Source organism: Cupressus sempervirens, chromosome 9 (genome assembly GCF_028749045.1).
Source record: "Cupressus sempervirens isolate cs-2001-9-10 chromosome 9, ASM2874904v1, whole genome shotgun sequence".
NCBI lineage: Eukaryota > Viridiplantae > Streptophyta > Pinopsida > Cupressales > Cupressaceae > Cupressus > Cupressus sempervirens.
Genome location: NC_143126.1, coordinates 665,976,709 through 665,992,985, shown reverse-complemented (window position 1 = coordinate 665,992,985; position 16,277 = coordinate 665,976,709). Strand labels below are relative to the sequence as shown.

Sequence of the window (16,277 nt, the reverse complement as noted above, 5' to 3'; positions counted from 1 at the left end):
GTAATCACTCTTCCATTCAAATGAGAACTAAGAACTATTTCATTGTTCATATTATTATGAGCACCATTGTTGTATCATTTTTAAAGATAAAATTTTATTTTTTGCTTCAGCTCTTTAATGGGTTTTAAAACTTGCCTTCTCCGATAGTGTCAAATATGGTAATTTTGTCTTCTAGGATCAATTTTGTGATAGTTTTTAGCATTGACATTTTAGATCACACTATAGGATGTCTTATACATCATCAGAAATGGCACTCTAAATATGAATCATGTACTATAATCAACATTAATACTAAAAACTATCTCACAATCTATTCAAGAAGAGAAAATAATTATCTAGTATAAATTGTGGAAATCTGATACACTTTAGTAATTAAATTTGATACATATGTCACATGAACAATGATTAGTGGCAAAGGGGGAAAGTTTCAATAGCTTCTACGATTCATCATTTCTATATGAAATGTATCTTTTGATTTATTGGTTCTTTCTAATATTTAGTGAATGGAAGGACTATATATGGATTATAATGGTCTATTAGATCATATGATGATAAATTAATTGGGTTTTTGATACAAGTCTATCAGTGGAAGAACCTAATGGAGATAACACTATGATTCTTTTACATATTAACTACCTATTGAACCCAAATATAGGCAATGTTCATGTGTTGCTACTCCAAAATAGCAATCATTTGAGTACTACAATGAGTGGTATAATGACACTACATGATAATAAATGTTGAGATTATGATCAAGTTTGTTTATTAGTGACATACACACACACTTAATCAGATGGTTAGTAGCTGCCAAGTTTATTTTGAAATTTATAGTGCTAACAAAGTAGTTCAAGCTCTACCAAGTTCTAAAGTTACTACCGAGTTCCAGGAACAATATTTAGTTCACACTGATTAGTATCTACCAAGTTTGTGATTATCAATGTAAACTGAGCTTCATATTGTTTACCAAGTTTCTCTATACAAAATGAGTTCTCCAGTGTTTATCAAGTTTGTAGCTTTAGTAATGTGAATCTAGTGTTGACCAAGTTATGCAGTGTCAACCAAGTTTTTTAGTTTATATCGAGCTCATAATGATAGTGTTGACTGAGCTATGTAGTTTCAACCAAGGGATTCAATTTATATACTAAGTTTCATAGTGTTTATTGAGTCACTAGTGTAGACCAAGTTTAGATTACTTGGAAGTGATTATTATGAGCCAAGCTTCTATGTCTACTAAGTGCACAATGATGTCGAGTGTTCATAATGGTTTTTGAGTATAAAAACCTCATCGAGTTTGTCTTCAGAACTTGAGTGCCAGTAGTTGGGTTGACTTTGTGTATTTTGGTGAAACTTGTATTATAGCCAAATTTAATGAATTTTAAATTGGATTGGTATATATGTAATGTGTTGTATCACTTCTAAAGATTAATATGAGTGTGAAAGATATGTACAAGATCAGAAGTGTGATGTTAAAATGCTACAAGAATTATAAGGAATAGAAAGATTTATCTATCATAGAAAGGTGATCATTACACTCCAAAGGAATCTCATTTAGAAAATCAAGGTTGCAAATTAGAGATTAGCCATTGGTTCATCCTAATAGGTGTGATAATTAAATCCTTTCACAAGGTAGACTTAATAGTCTTTTGTAAATCTCTTTACCGAGTGCATACTTCACTGTATGTTTGTAAATCTTTTTGCAAGGTGGACCTAGCAATGCTTATTGATCCTAATAGGGAAGATCATCAGAAATGATCATTGTAAGCCTTAACAAGCTAACATTATACTATAGTACTAAAGCTTGTGGGTATCATCCCCTCCTAGTTTTAATTTCTATTTGGAAGCTATCAGCTTAGATACCATATTATGTGTCAAAGTGCTATTAATGTTTTAATGCTTTTAGTTTTACATGTATGCAATTAGATCATATTACATATGAATGATTAATTAGTGAATTAAGATTAATTTTTATTGGTTCTTGATTCACCCTTCCCCTCTCGGTAACCTAGCCTGTCTTATATTTTCAAAAATTGGTATTAGAGCTCTAAGGTTCTTGTTGACCTATCATTTTACACAATGCTAAATGGTAGGAATTCTTGTGAGCTCCTCTCTTCAAAAGCTCATTTTGTGATGACGGGCCACACCACCCATACCAACTCACAACCAAAAATGCAATAATATGGAGGCAAGAGAGATGACAACATGCTTCATAAAAATTCCATTAATACTTGAAATTCATTAGAAGAGATTACATTTGAAGAGCTTACAATTCCAAAACTTCTTGAACTTGATTACAAATGATAATAAGCCTTGCTTAAATAGGCACTTACCACCCAAGGCATGATTTATCCACAACATTCTAGAATCTCCACAACCTTCTACAATATCTACAACCTTCTAGAATTTCCACCTAAATACAACTAAGCACCACTATGTGGCCCAATTAGAAAATTACATTTCTTTTGTGGATCACAACAAATATTAAATGCATGATGCCACCTACACACCTCAATTAATGGAATAACAACTATTTTTATTATTTTTCTATGCATGATGCCACCTACACACCTCAATTAATGGAATAACAGCTATTTTTATTATTTTCCTATGCATGATGCCACCTACACACCTCAATTAATGGAATAACAACTATTTATATTATTTTTCTATTTATGCCACCCATGCACCTTGAAAATAGAGATTCCTCTTTTCTCCACTTTTCCTATTTTCTATTTTTAATTATTTTCCTTCCATTTTCGTCACTTTCTCTCTCCTCCACAAGTTTTTTTTTTTTTTTTTTTTCAATTTTTTTTTTCTTTTTTTTTTTTTTTTTTTCTAATAATTTAATTTTCCCATGCAAAATGCTCCTGCATCAGACTCCCCCGGTAAATAGAAAAGTGTGTCCCACACTTTGATGTCAAAAGAGAGATATAGAACCATCTTCATCTTCACCACAAGCTTCCACCTCAATAGGGACAAGAAAACCAACATGCAAATCTTCCACATTTTTTTTTTTTTTTTTCGCTGATGCATGATGCTCCTGCATCCGACTCCCATGGTAGAAATTTTTTTTTGTGAATATGGAGTCACAAAATGAAGTAGCCATTGTTGACATAATTTTTTTTCCTCTTCCTCCAACACATAGCTGGAACAAGTATCCGATGCTGAAATTTCTCCTTTGCAATGAACTCTATCCAAGCATAAATCTCATCCTCATTCAATCTTGTTGAATTAATCACACCTGTAATAAATCCAGCAACACCATACCTATCTTCCTTTGCATACCACACATGACAACAAGATCCTCATGCAAAAAATCATCAATATCTTTTAAACTCATATCAAAGACAACATCCCATGATTCATAAGAATTTACCTGTTTGACATCTTCATCTTTGCTTGCCTCTTTTATGTCATCAACAATGCACGTAACTACTCCACTTGCTTGATCTCCAACGAAGGCACTATATTCTTCCTCCATTGCTGCAATCTTCACATCATCTTGATCTATTTCAGGTTCATAAATCTTGTCATCTTTATGCTCTTCCTCTTCTCTTTCATCTTCTTCAACTTTAGGTTCGCAAATAATTTTCTCTTCATCCGCTTGCTCTTCCACTGGATCATCTTTCTTTTCCACATCCAAGGAATTATCAACATCTCTTTTCTGGTGACATGCTCTTTGTTTTCGCAACTCAGCTTCTAATTCATTCACTTGCTTCTGCAAATCAACTAGCAATGATTGTTGATTTCTTGCTCTAAATTTCTCAAGTCGAGGAATCCTCAGAATCCATCCAATCACAAAAGTCATCTTCGTCTGTCTCTTCTCCATAATCAAGTCTTCAGAAGACAAATCTTGTCCAAAACAAGAACCTCGTGCAAACTTCCTCACAGTCGGTGATCTATCTACACAATCAAGAACTTCTTGACAAACTTCAACCAACTCAAGGTCCTGGTGCAAACTGCCTCACGTTCGGCGATCTGTCCGCACACTCAGGAACTTCTGCTCTGATACCACTGATGACGGGCCACACCACCCATACCAACTCACAACCAAAAATGCAATAATATGGAGGCAAGAGAGATGACAACATGCTTCATAAAAATTCCATTAATACTTGAAATTCATTAGAAGAGATTACATTCGAAGAGCTTACAATTCCAAAACTTCTTGAACTTGATTACAAATGATAATAAGCCTTGCTTAAATAGGCACTTACCACCCAAGGCATGATTTATCCACAACATTCTAGAATCTCCACAACCTTCTACAATATCTACAACCTTCTAGAATTTCCACCTAAATACAACTAAGCACCACTATGTGGCCCAATTAGAAAATTACATTTCTTTTGTGGATCACAACAAATATTAAATGCATGATGCCACCTACACACCTCAATTAATGGAATAACAACTATTTTAATTATTTTTCTATGCATGATGCCACCTACACACCTCAATTAATGGAATAACAGCTATTTTTATTATTTTCCTATGCATGATGCCACCTACACACCTCAATTAATGGAATAACAACTATTTATATTATTTTTCTATTTATGCCACCCATGCACCTTGAAAATAGAGATTCCTCTTTTCTCCACTTTTCCTATTTTCTATTTTTAATTATTTTCCTTCCATTTTCGTCACTTTCTCTCTCCTCCACAAGTTTTTTTTTTTTTTTTTTTTTTTTCAATTTTTTTTTTCTTTTTTTTCTTTTTTTTTTTCTAATAATTTAATTTTCCCATGCAAGATGCTCCTGCATCAGTTTGTGAATCAACTCTAAGGTTCTGGGCAATCTTGTAACCTACTGGAATCCACTCAATTGAAGATAAATTTGAATGTTCATGAGGAGGCCTTTTCTAGTTCATTTTTATTTTAGATGGAATGAAGAATCTACACACTATTTCAAAAATAACACTTAAAAGAACTATGTTTTTGTATTTTCATGTTTTTTTATGAATGTAATCTAATCATGCATCCAGTATGAAATCCTATTCTAACAAGGGGGTTAATAAAGAAAATAACAAGAATTTATTTTTAAATAACATGAAATTCAAAGAAAATAATGTGAAATTGAAATCCTAACAAACATAAGCTATAGAAAAAAATACCTCTATGGGTTAAGCTTTCAAAGATATTGGTAGATAACCAATGCAAGTAAGAGCAACAATTCCTCAATTCCACTAATGAAATCATCAATGAGAAACTTGGTAATCGTATGATATTTCACTCTTCATCAAATTGCAAGGCTATGGAAAGTGTGCTCATGTAAGACAAAGAATTATGCAAGCACAATTTGATGATTTCTTTTCAAGCTTGTTATGTTAGTAAAATTCGTAAATCTATAGAAAACACCAGAACTAAAAGATCACACAACCAAAAACAACATAGTAAACCTTTGGCTCAATTACAATTCCATGAACAAAATTCCCAAAAATATGACACATTTAGGAAAGAATCACTACACTCCAAATGCGAGCACCAAAAGCATAATTTTATTGCATAATAATGCTGGCCCTTTTTACATATTACAATGGGGTATTTATAAGAAATCATCTCCTCAATTTGTGTTGAGAGTGAGAGGTATTCTTCAAGCAATAAAATGCTTTTAAAAAATAAAACAAACTAATTATATACAAACTAATAATTAATCTGGTGCTTAGTAGGATTCCATACATATTTTATTCATTAATTGGATGCATGAGAATTTACATATTAAAAACAAAGAAATTATGAGAGAAGAAAGAGGAGGAAAGCCTTCTATCAAAGTAGGAGTGTCTACAAGTGCCAAAATTAGAAGTTGGTCCTTTACTAGGCATTTGTCAAAGTTAAATTGTCATCAGAATGCATTCTTGATGCATGGAAAGTGTTATTTTTAGAGCAAGCAGTTAATTGTCAACGCACCTCTAAATTTTAGATTTATGGACCTATACACCTGTGGAGCTATGGACCTTGACAGGTTCAAAATCTCCAAAACTTTACTAAGTGTCAAAATTGAAATTCTAGCATTTGGGTTTTGTTCTTCTTCATTCCAAAGTTATATTTGCATGTTTGCCTTTGAATTTATCTATCATTTCAATAATTTTAGCCGCATCTAATAGATCTAAAGCCTCATATTTTCCTTTTACCTTCTATATATAATTTTCTACCTCAATTCAAGTGTCAGCAAAATCCATGAGTTTGGTATCTGATTCTAATAGGGCTTCTTCTGTTCTGAAGGCTTGTTAGATATCTTCATCATGGGATGCCTCCTCCAAAGTCTTCTTAAAATTCTCTACTACTACCTCAACCAGAAATAACTTATCTCATTCATCATCCTCAAAAATATCCAAGCATGCATAACTATAGAGTTTCTCTACTTCCAAAATTTTCTCTCGCACTTGGTCCTTGAGCCGATAAATCTCCTCATGTAATATTCCCATTACCTTATTGTTATCTGCTATCTTTTCTATCTAGTCATCATTCATATCTAGCTCTTCTCCTATATATACATCAATCAAAATTTGGTACCTTTGCCCCTTAATGGCTTATAGAATTTGCAAATCCTTACTCCAAGCCTATACTTCATCCATAACAGTGCAGTCTTGCTTCAAAACTGCTATGTTCTTATTCACATTCTCTTGCATAGCATGTAGTAACTTCAAATTTCCTATAATTATCAAAACACCATTCTCATCAAGAATTTCCTGCTACTCTTAACAAGCCTTCAAAAATGGGTCGACTTGCCCACCTCCCCTTTCTCTAAGTATGGTATTCAAAGTCTGCTCGAGGTGCTTAGGATCTAGAGGACTAGAAACTTCAGCTATATATCCTTTTAGGATCTTGACCTAGCTTTAAAGTGTTTTGAGTTCAACCTCATCTTACTCCATGTTCTTGAGGACCTCTTTGACTCTCATGGTCATCATTAATCAAGCTAAATCCCATGTAGGCCTCCCCAACATAACTTCCTTCAATTTGTAACCCTCAAGACAAAGGCCTTCCACATCTCTATCTTCAGGAGGGATAGCCACTTGTGTAAACAATTCCTAGTTTTGTGTGCTAGTGACAAACACCAACAGGATTGCCTCATGTGATGGCAACTCAATTTTATTCAAAATATTTCCAATGTCACAAATATCTTCCTCTAAAGCATGGAATTGAGGCTTAGTACTCCTCATTATTTCCTTCTGGATCCATCTAGGGATGTGTTATGCTAAGGTCCTGGCTCTTGATGATGAAGGGGTGTCTTCAGCTACATCCTTCCCCTTATCACTCCTACTTGGAGTCATATCCTATTGTGAGGGCTCCCCTTCTATAGCCTCAGTGTCTATGGATCTTGCAACTTGCACCTCAATGTCTTGGGAAGGTGGTTGAGAATATTCCACCATTTGTCCCTCCTTCGACGCTTCATCAACCACCATTTGTTCTAGTCCCTCCTCCTGTGATGGTTCCTTCTAAACCTGATCTTCTTCTAAACTCTAAGGTGGAGTAACTAATCCCTTATCTACCATCTTAATTTGTGGTGGAGATGAGGGAGTAAGATTAGGACCTTATGTATCTGGTGGCATTTGTGTCTAGTCTTCCTATTGAGGTTCACTTGTAGGGGTGTCCCTGATCTTATCCCCAATCAACTCTATACCCACAGGAATAAAATCAAAATCTAACATTGCAAAAATGTCATTTCCCTCCTCACTTTATTGATCCACCCACTGCTATACTTCATCTTTTGAGGAAGAGAGTTCAAAGGGTTATGCTTGGGTGGATGGTGAGGTACCTATGCCACTCTTTCTTCTTTGTAACTCTACAGCTCTTGCTAGCCAAGATCTTCCCTGTAGGGGCACTTTTTCCTCTTCCTCTTCTAAATATTTTCCCTCTTCCTCTTCATCTCCCTCTAGAATAGTTTCAAGAATAGATGGAGAAGGCACCAATCTTCTATTGATTCTTTGCCTCTTTTTTATTTGAATCTTAATCATCTTCTTTTGTTTCTTGGATGTAGAAGGAGAAGCTGGCTCTTCTTGTGAGGGAGGAATGAAAACCTTTGGAATCTCTCCATCTTCTTGTTGGCTAGGCATAATAGGAGGCAATTGATGTTCATCCTAGACTTGAGTAGCTCCAGTATCTTTAGACCCTTGTGCACTCTATTCTTTCTATTGGAGAGGCACCTATTCTTTAGCCTATTTTGTTTGAATTCTTAGAGGGGAGGTCCTCTTTCTTTTTTTTTCTTTCCCTTTATTTTTGGAGGGTGATAGTATCCAACTAGGTGATCAAGCTGGTATACTATCTCTGGCCTGATAGGAGACTGGGCCACAAATGTAGGAATTGTTACTTTCTTTGCCCTACCTCTATCTAGGTAGGTGTGCACATGAAAGATCATTGTATCATGTATTGGATGAAGCAAAAAAGGCTTCTTGATCCAATCCTTCATCATTCTAATGACATGCCTTGCCCAATGATTAATATCATCAGCCTCCTCCCTATAAACCTCAACATTCATAATGGGTCTTTCACCTATTTTTTCTAAATTGAACAGGGTGTCTAGTAACTCTTTTGAATCATATTGCCTTATCTCCTCCAGGATGTTCAAATAGAGAGCCTTCTCTTCTAGATACAAATTCATCCTACAATAGTCCCTTATGCAGACATCACAATCATTTTTTGTGTTCATCCAATATCTTCAATTGCATCCTCAAGGTGAAACTCTTTTTCTACCAGACTTTCCACTATTTTGATATTATCAAAATAGGTCCTAGGAGAGTTATACTCCTCAATGGGATAATTCTCCCACTCCCACTCAAAAGACAAAATATCTTTTTTTCATTTCACCTACTATGGTCCAATGACCAAGGGCCATGCCCAGAAAGGTCTCTATTGTCTCTTTATCTTATCATATGCCGACTCAATTTATCGGGCAATCTCTAGTAGCACTAGTTTGTCACTAGGATATCTAGCGAGCTTCTTAGGATTGATGGAGGCACCAACTACGCATAGATATGTGAATGTTTTGAACTAGATGAAGTAGGCTTCGAGAACTATTATATGTGCTTTTGCTTCATCGGATAGCCTCTGTCCATAATCTCCCTCAATCAATTGAATGATCACAAAAATGAACACGTTATTCAGAATTATATATTCTTTTCTCTATTTCGAGAGCTTCTTCTTTACTAGATGAGGGTAGATGATGTATGGCCAAGTATTAACATCCTACATACTACCTCTTCTATACAAACTATGGTAGTTTTTAGCTCTCACTAGGAGCAAGTATACCATGTAAGAAGTCATATAGAACTTCCTTTTGTCTTTTACTATCCTCAATTGCTCACACAAGTTTTCACTTAGTGTGGTGGCCTAGTCTAGTGGTATCTTTGTTGCTCTAATGGCCTCAATGAAGTTGACCATGAAAGCACTAAGGTGGCTTGCTATAGGTAAGCCCATAACTCTACTCAAGAGAATCATGAAGTACCTAATGTCCTCTTCCATATATCCCTGAGTCATATAAACTTTGCCTATTATCCTTCCCCAAGGAGGCTTCTCAATAAGGTAAGATGATTGTATGATGTCTATTGCCTCCTTTTGGTGCTCCCTGTACCATCTCTCTTCTACTTCATAGGAAATTCTAATGAATTGGTATTCCCTAGGTAGATGGAAGACCCTCTCAATGTTATTGGGTCATAGGTCTAACACAACTTCTCTAGTGATATTTTTGACCACTCTCTCCTCAAAAACAAAGTGTTGTACCAATGTCATGATCAATTCTATCAATTGCACTGACACTGGATGTGAAGCTACACTCACCAACCCAAAATGAATCAGTGATGATATTAATGTAGTTCTCTCCATTGGTTTTTTGCATAATCTGAGGAATTCTCCAAAGTCAGTATGTCCCAAATCTGTATCTCTGATTTCTACGTGATCATCATGGAATTTTGATTTTGAGAGTACACCTTGAAACTTGAAAATGACAAGCTTTGGTGCCATTCTAAATGTGGATGCCATTTAATCTCTACATGATACAAGAAAAATGCTCATTAGGTCAACGATAAAACTTGGAAATAAAAATGCAAATGCCTTCAATTTGACTAACAAAAGATAAGAAAATAAACATTAAAAAAAAAATGAAATGCCCAATCTAGGTGCCTTTTTTTTTTAAATCTATTTTTCACTCTATTTCTACTTTTTTTTATTTCTTAATTTTTTAATTTTTTAATTTTTAATGTTTTTAATTTTTTAAGGTTTTTAGGGGGGGGTGAAGAAATGCTCAAGTGTATGGCAAAATGTGTGCATGGTACATGATGTTCGCCCGTGAATAGGGTTTGTATAATGTTTACAGGTGCAAAAGTGGAATAGAAGCACGTGCATGCACTCACACAGGATGTGGCAGTTGGCGTGCACTAAAAGTGATGCAATGTGGCACGACATGACATGGTGTAGTGTGCACAAGTTTTGATTTGGAGGTGCATGAGTGAGAGGGTGATAGGCATGGGCCTCAGTGTAATGCATGTATGGTCCATGGCGTGGTGTAGGTGAGCTTGGACGTGGCACGAGTGAGCTTCGGCATGGTGCACCTTTGCGGTCCAAGGCATGGCATGCACAAGCTAGGGTGGGACATAAGTGTTGTATGCGTGAGCACCTACACACAAACATAACGATGAGAATTACCTTTTTGCACTGCTACTTTGCAAAGAGGATGAAAAAAGTTTGTTTGAGAGAGAATGCATGGGGGTGTTTATAACCTTACCCATCGGCAGGGTGCACACCTCACCGGTGCATGTGTGTACTTATGTGACATAGATTTTTCTTTTTGAGCTTTATTTTTTTTTTTTTTTTGAATTTTATATTTTTATACCTTTTTCCATTTTTTTTTTGTCTTTTTCATTTTTTAATATATTTTTTTTGACATTTTTCAATTTTTTTGATCTTTTATGATTTTTCACTCTAACACTTCTTTTTGAGTCTCAAATTGTGAGTTTGAGAGTCTGAAAAAAGTAGGGGGCCCCCATTCTTAGTAAGGAATGGGGTGTGTGTTGTGGGACCATAACAAATAACCTTGAGAAAAGGAAGAAATAACAAAGGCATTTCTTCATCAGCAAACATTCTTTGAACATGTGCTACACACCAATCAAACTTTGAACACCATGAGTGTATTTTAGATGACTCTTTAATCAAAACTCTAGAATTGAAAACCTTCAAGCTCAATGTGTGATTCATGTGTTCACTCCCTTTAATGTCTCAAGATGCAGTCTATCAAAATTTTCTAACAACTCGAAAACAATCTTCCACTCCTCTTGGCTCATTCATTTAGAATCTCAACGAAGGCTATTCATTTATCATTTGCTTGACAAGATGAGAGAATCAGTTTGAGGGCTCTTAGTGGGTTGTCACATTCTTTTAACTATCTACAAAATTTGAATAATCACTCCATGTAGTTTTGATGCAGCAATGTTTTAGATACAAGATATTTTGTTTTGAAAATATATCTTTTTGGAATTCGAGGCTTTTAGAATCCTTCAATCTTAACACCATACTTTTCTTTTATTTATTTATTTTATCTTCTATATCTTGACTATGGTTAGACTTTATAGTCAAGACATCAGTGTCATTTCTTGGATTCGATCTCTTGTGAATATCCCTTGCATTCCTCTTTCAGAATTTTTTAGAAACTCTCATGCCAAACAATGATCTTAGCAACTTTTTGAGAAGACCCCTCCTATTTGAACCATTTGGAGTTTGAATCACCCTTTGTCATCTTTGACTTCAATTTAACAGCATCTAAAATATTCAAATTTTAAATTTGCAAAGTGTTGAAAACTTATTGGTCTAGACTCTTGATTTCTAGACTGAAAAAATCCCTTATTTCCACAAAGAATGTTTGTTTCTTAGTTGGTATAAGACACACAATTGTCCAAATGTTTTGATAAAGAAATACCTCTTCCTGAAATTGAAACCAAAGAATGGTTAGTAAAATCTTAAGAGAAAATCTCAAGTGCACCTTACCCCCAGGACTGACACAACTGTGAAAAGTAACACACAACTGAAAGCAAACACACAACATGAAAGCAAAACACACTTGCAAAAAATAAACACTCATAGGAATTAAAATCTAGGCTAAATGCAGAAATAAAATCTAACAATTTTTTGTTTTTTTTAGGCTTCAAAATAATTCTTCAGAAACTACTCATTTACGAGCAAGGGAAGAAATTCCCCTTGTAAGGAATTGAGCCTAAAAGTGTTTTCTCTGAAAATTTTTGTGATCTAATAAGGGTCTATCCACAAGAATTGAAACTTGGTATGACTGCCTAGCTTTTCTTTTGCCTTATCCTAGAGTAGAACAAGGTCATAAATCCTAAATGATATAATCGTGGCTCTCTTGTCAAACCATCTTCTCACAACAACTTGATGTTTAGCCATATGTTCCAATGCAGCTATTTGTTTCTTGTCCATCTCCAAAAGATTCATCAATCTAATTTGTACTTTGTTAGCATCTTCAACATACCCACTCATGAACTTCAAAATATGAATTTTGAGGTTGAGTGGAAATACTAGCTCTTTTCTATAAACAAGCAAGTATGGAGAGGTTTCCAAAGCATTTTTGACTCTTACTCAATCTATCCATAAGGCATGTTTGACCTGCATATGCCAATCCCTAGGGTTCTCCTTCAACAATCATCTTATTACTGTGATCAAGTTCTTGTTTGTAGATTGTGTTACTCCATTTCCTTGTAGGTAGTAATTTGAAGAGAACTTGATAATTACTTGATTTTCAAATAGCCATTGGGTCAGGAATGTTGATGCAAAAGAAAACCCATTATCACACACAAGGGTAATGGCATTCCAAACCTAGTAACAATGTGTTCTTCCAACAAGTTTGTTACCACCATAGCATTGCAATTTCTAAATATTTCTACTTTAGTCCATAATGTACAATAGTCCATGGCTATGAGAATACATGTGTGTCTAGTTGATGATGGTGGATTGATTGGACCAATAAAATCTAGCCCCCATTTTGTGAAGGGGCACACCTCGTACACTAGTTGTAATGGCATTGCTAGATTCCTTTCTCTATTGGCACTAGTCTGATAGATATGGAAAGAATGTACATGCTCAAAAGTGTCTTTGAAAATTGAGGGCTAGAAATAAGCTGATATTAGAATCATGTGATTTTTCGCTTCTATTGAACCATGTCTTGTACCATACTTGTCATGAAAATTTTCCAATACTTCCTTTGCTTCCTCACAACCTAAACACTTTAGATAGATCCCTTCATAATTTCTCTTGTACAACCTGTTGTCATGTAGCATATAGGATTCCAACTTCATTTTAAGTCCCCGATATTTTGAACTATTCATCCAACTAGGACATTGGTCTTTTAGAAGATAATAAACAATGTCTTGATACCAAAAATCTGTCACCACACCTTGACCAATATCAACTTGAGATACAATCTTTTTATTCTGATCATCTTCATTTTTTTCACTGTTGAACTTGAAATCCTTTTCATTTTCATCTTGATTATCAGCTATCATTCTTGACAACCCTTGACCTTTGACTAATCTCATAGGTTGAATTTCTAGATCAAATTCTTGAAGTATGGCCATCCACTTGCCTCTCCTTTTATCGATTCCATTCTGCATCAAAAGTGTCTTTACTACTGGATCAGGTACAATTACATACACCTTACTTCTTAGTATGTAATGACAAAACTTCTTTATAGTGTTGATTAACACAAAGAATTATTTATCAAGGTTTGAATAATTCAACTCAACATTTTTAAGAGGGCAACTCATAAACATGATTGGTCTTTCATCTCCCTTCTCTTTTTTCTACATTAGGATCCCAAAATAAGAGTGTTCTAAAGCAAAGGAATACATCTTAAAGAGTAACTCATAATCAAGATTTACTAAAACTAGAGCTATAGAAATAGCCACTTTGATATCCTTGAATACTTTCTTAATCTCTGGAACCCATTCTATCTTAGCTCCCTTTTTGAGTAAATCACTAAGCGGATGAACAATTTTTGCAAATTTGCTTATGAATTTTCACTAAAAATTTATCTTCCCGAAGAAAGACTTGAGTTCTTTTCAACTATGGGGAGGTGATAACTTTAGAATAGCTTCAATTCTCTTAGGGTTGATGGAGATCCTAGCTTCAAAGATGATATGACCTAGGAGCTCTCCTTTAGTGAACCCAAATGAACATTTCTTGGGATTGAGGGATATGTCGTACCTATGATATCTATTGAATACCCACCTTAAATCAGCAATGTCAGTGCTTCGATCTTTTGAAAAGAAAGTTAAATCATCCATGTACTTATTTACCAATCCCTTAAAAGCTTCATCCATGGCTTGTTGAAATGTAGCCCCTACGTTAATTAGTCTAAAAGGAATTCTCTTGTAGGCAAAAGTACCGCATTTAGTTGTGAAAGTAGTTTTTAGTCTGTCCTATTCTTCCACCATTACTTGATTGTAACTAGAATATTTTTCTAGGAGAGACATCATTTTTTAACCATTTATAATTTTCAAAACTTCATCAAGTGAGGGTAGAGGATAATTGTTCTTTCGATATGCCATGTTCAAGTTATGAAAATAAACACAAAGGTGAATCTCTCTAGTCTTCTTCTACATAGGAACCAAATTAGCCACCCATGTAGAATGGAGAATGGGAAATATAATCTTTGCATCCAATAATTTCTTGAATTCCTTCATTATTAGGGGCTCAAGGATAGGATTAACAGGCCTTTGTCTTTGCCAAAAAGGCTTGGCATCTAGTTTCAATGGGATGTCATGAGTTATAATCTCAGGGTTATATGTCTTTAATTATTCATAGTTCCAAGAAATGACATCTTTATACTTAATGAGAAACTTGAGCATTTCTTCCCTTTCTTGTGTATTGCATGCTTTCCCTATTTGAACCATCCTCAGGTCTTCTTTAGTTCCTAAGTTGTGTTTATCACATTCCTCAATCCCCTTTTCTTGGATCATTCATTTATTGAATGTTGATTCATCATGATCTAAAATGTATTCTACCTCAACCATCCCCTTGGGAATGGTGTTGGTTTTTAAATTTAGGATCCCATTTTCATCTCCAATTTCATCGTCCTCGGGCTTGTCATTTGGATTGTCATCAATTTTTTTCCCTTTAAAGTGACCATTGCACATGATAAATTTAAGTATGTGTTGATCATCCTAAAAGACTTGAAAGTTTGTAATACTATCAAGAATAGATGGGGTAGCAAACAACTCTATTGAAAATATTTTCAACTTTGTTCTTTCGATTGGTTGTAATGTACTCACTAAGATAGCAAGAGAATTTGCCACCATGTTCTTCCTCCTTGGAATGGAATTTATGTTTAGGGCTTTAAAATCATCCAGTAAATCCCATACTCTTTTCCTGTAAGAAAGAAATCTTTTGTCATTGCAAGAGTATAATGATTTTACTTGCTGAATAACCAAATGAGAATCTCCTTCAATCATGAAAGTCATGACTCCTTTCTTGACTGCAAAGAGAATACCTTGGATCAATGCTTTGTATTCTATAACATTGTTAGTACATCTAAACTGTAATTGATATGCTACATGAAAGGACTTACCTTTCAGATTAACCAATTCTATACCTACTCTAGTCCCTAATTTGCATCTGGAACCATCAAAGAAAAGTGTCCAAATCATATCTTCCTTGGGCTTTTTAACCTTCTATTTGATTTTTCTCAACTTCTCTTTGCTCTAAGACTTAAAAGATTATTTCTTGGGAACCCATTACAACTTCTTGCAGGTGGACTTGATGATTCCCCAGTTTAACATGTTGATAGAGGAAATGTATGTTTTTCTTGGTTTTCTTGAATTTCTTCTATGAATTCCTTAATTTCATCTATTTTGGGTTTAGGATGAATTAAAACTGAAGTCCACCCTTGTACTTTCATGTATAGTCTTCTTCTCTAAATCTTGATCATTCCTAGGGGAGGAGAAGACAAACCTCCACCATCTGAAGAGGTATCACTATATGATAAATTTAGATCTTCAATTTCCTCTTCGATCCTTGTTGAATGTGTTGAGTTTATATTACTTTGATGTCCCATAGGTCTCTTTTTTTGCAATGTGGTTATCCTTACCTTACATTATATGTGTTAACACCTTTGTGACTACTTCTTGGCATGATGAGCATTCAAACTCAAAGAGACTAACTTTGTGTAATTGATAAAATTTGGGGAGAAGTAAGATGCTAGGGTCAACTTCCTCTCCCAAGCATTGCAAATTAGTCACCATATTATCTATGAATTGTATCATGATCACATCCTTTTGGATTTA

General features: G+C 34.7%; 1 pseudogene; it reads left to right on the top strand.

Annotated features, from left to right (window-relative positions):
- The window catches only part of LOC149540506 (floricaula/leafy-like protein), a 133,724-nt pseudogene that overhangs the window by 96,947 nt on the left and 20,500 nt on the right, over nt 1-16,277 (top strand).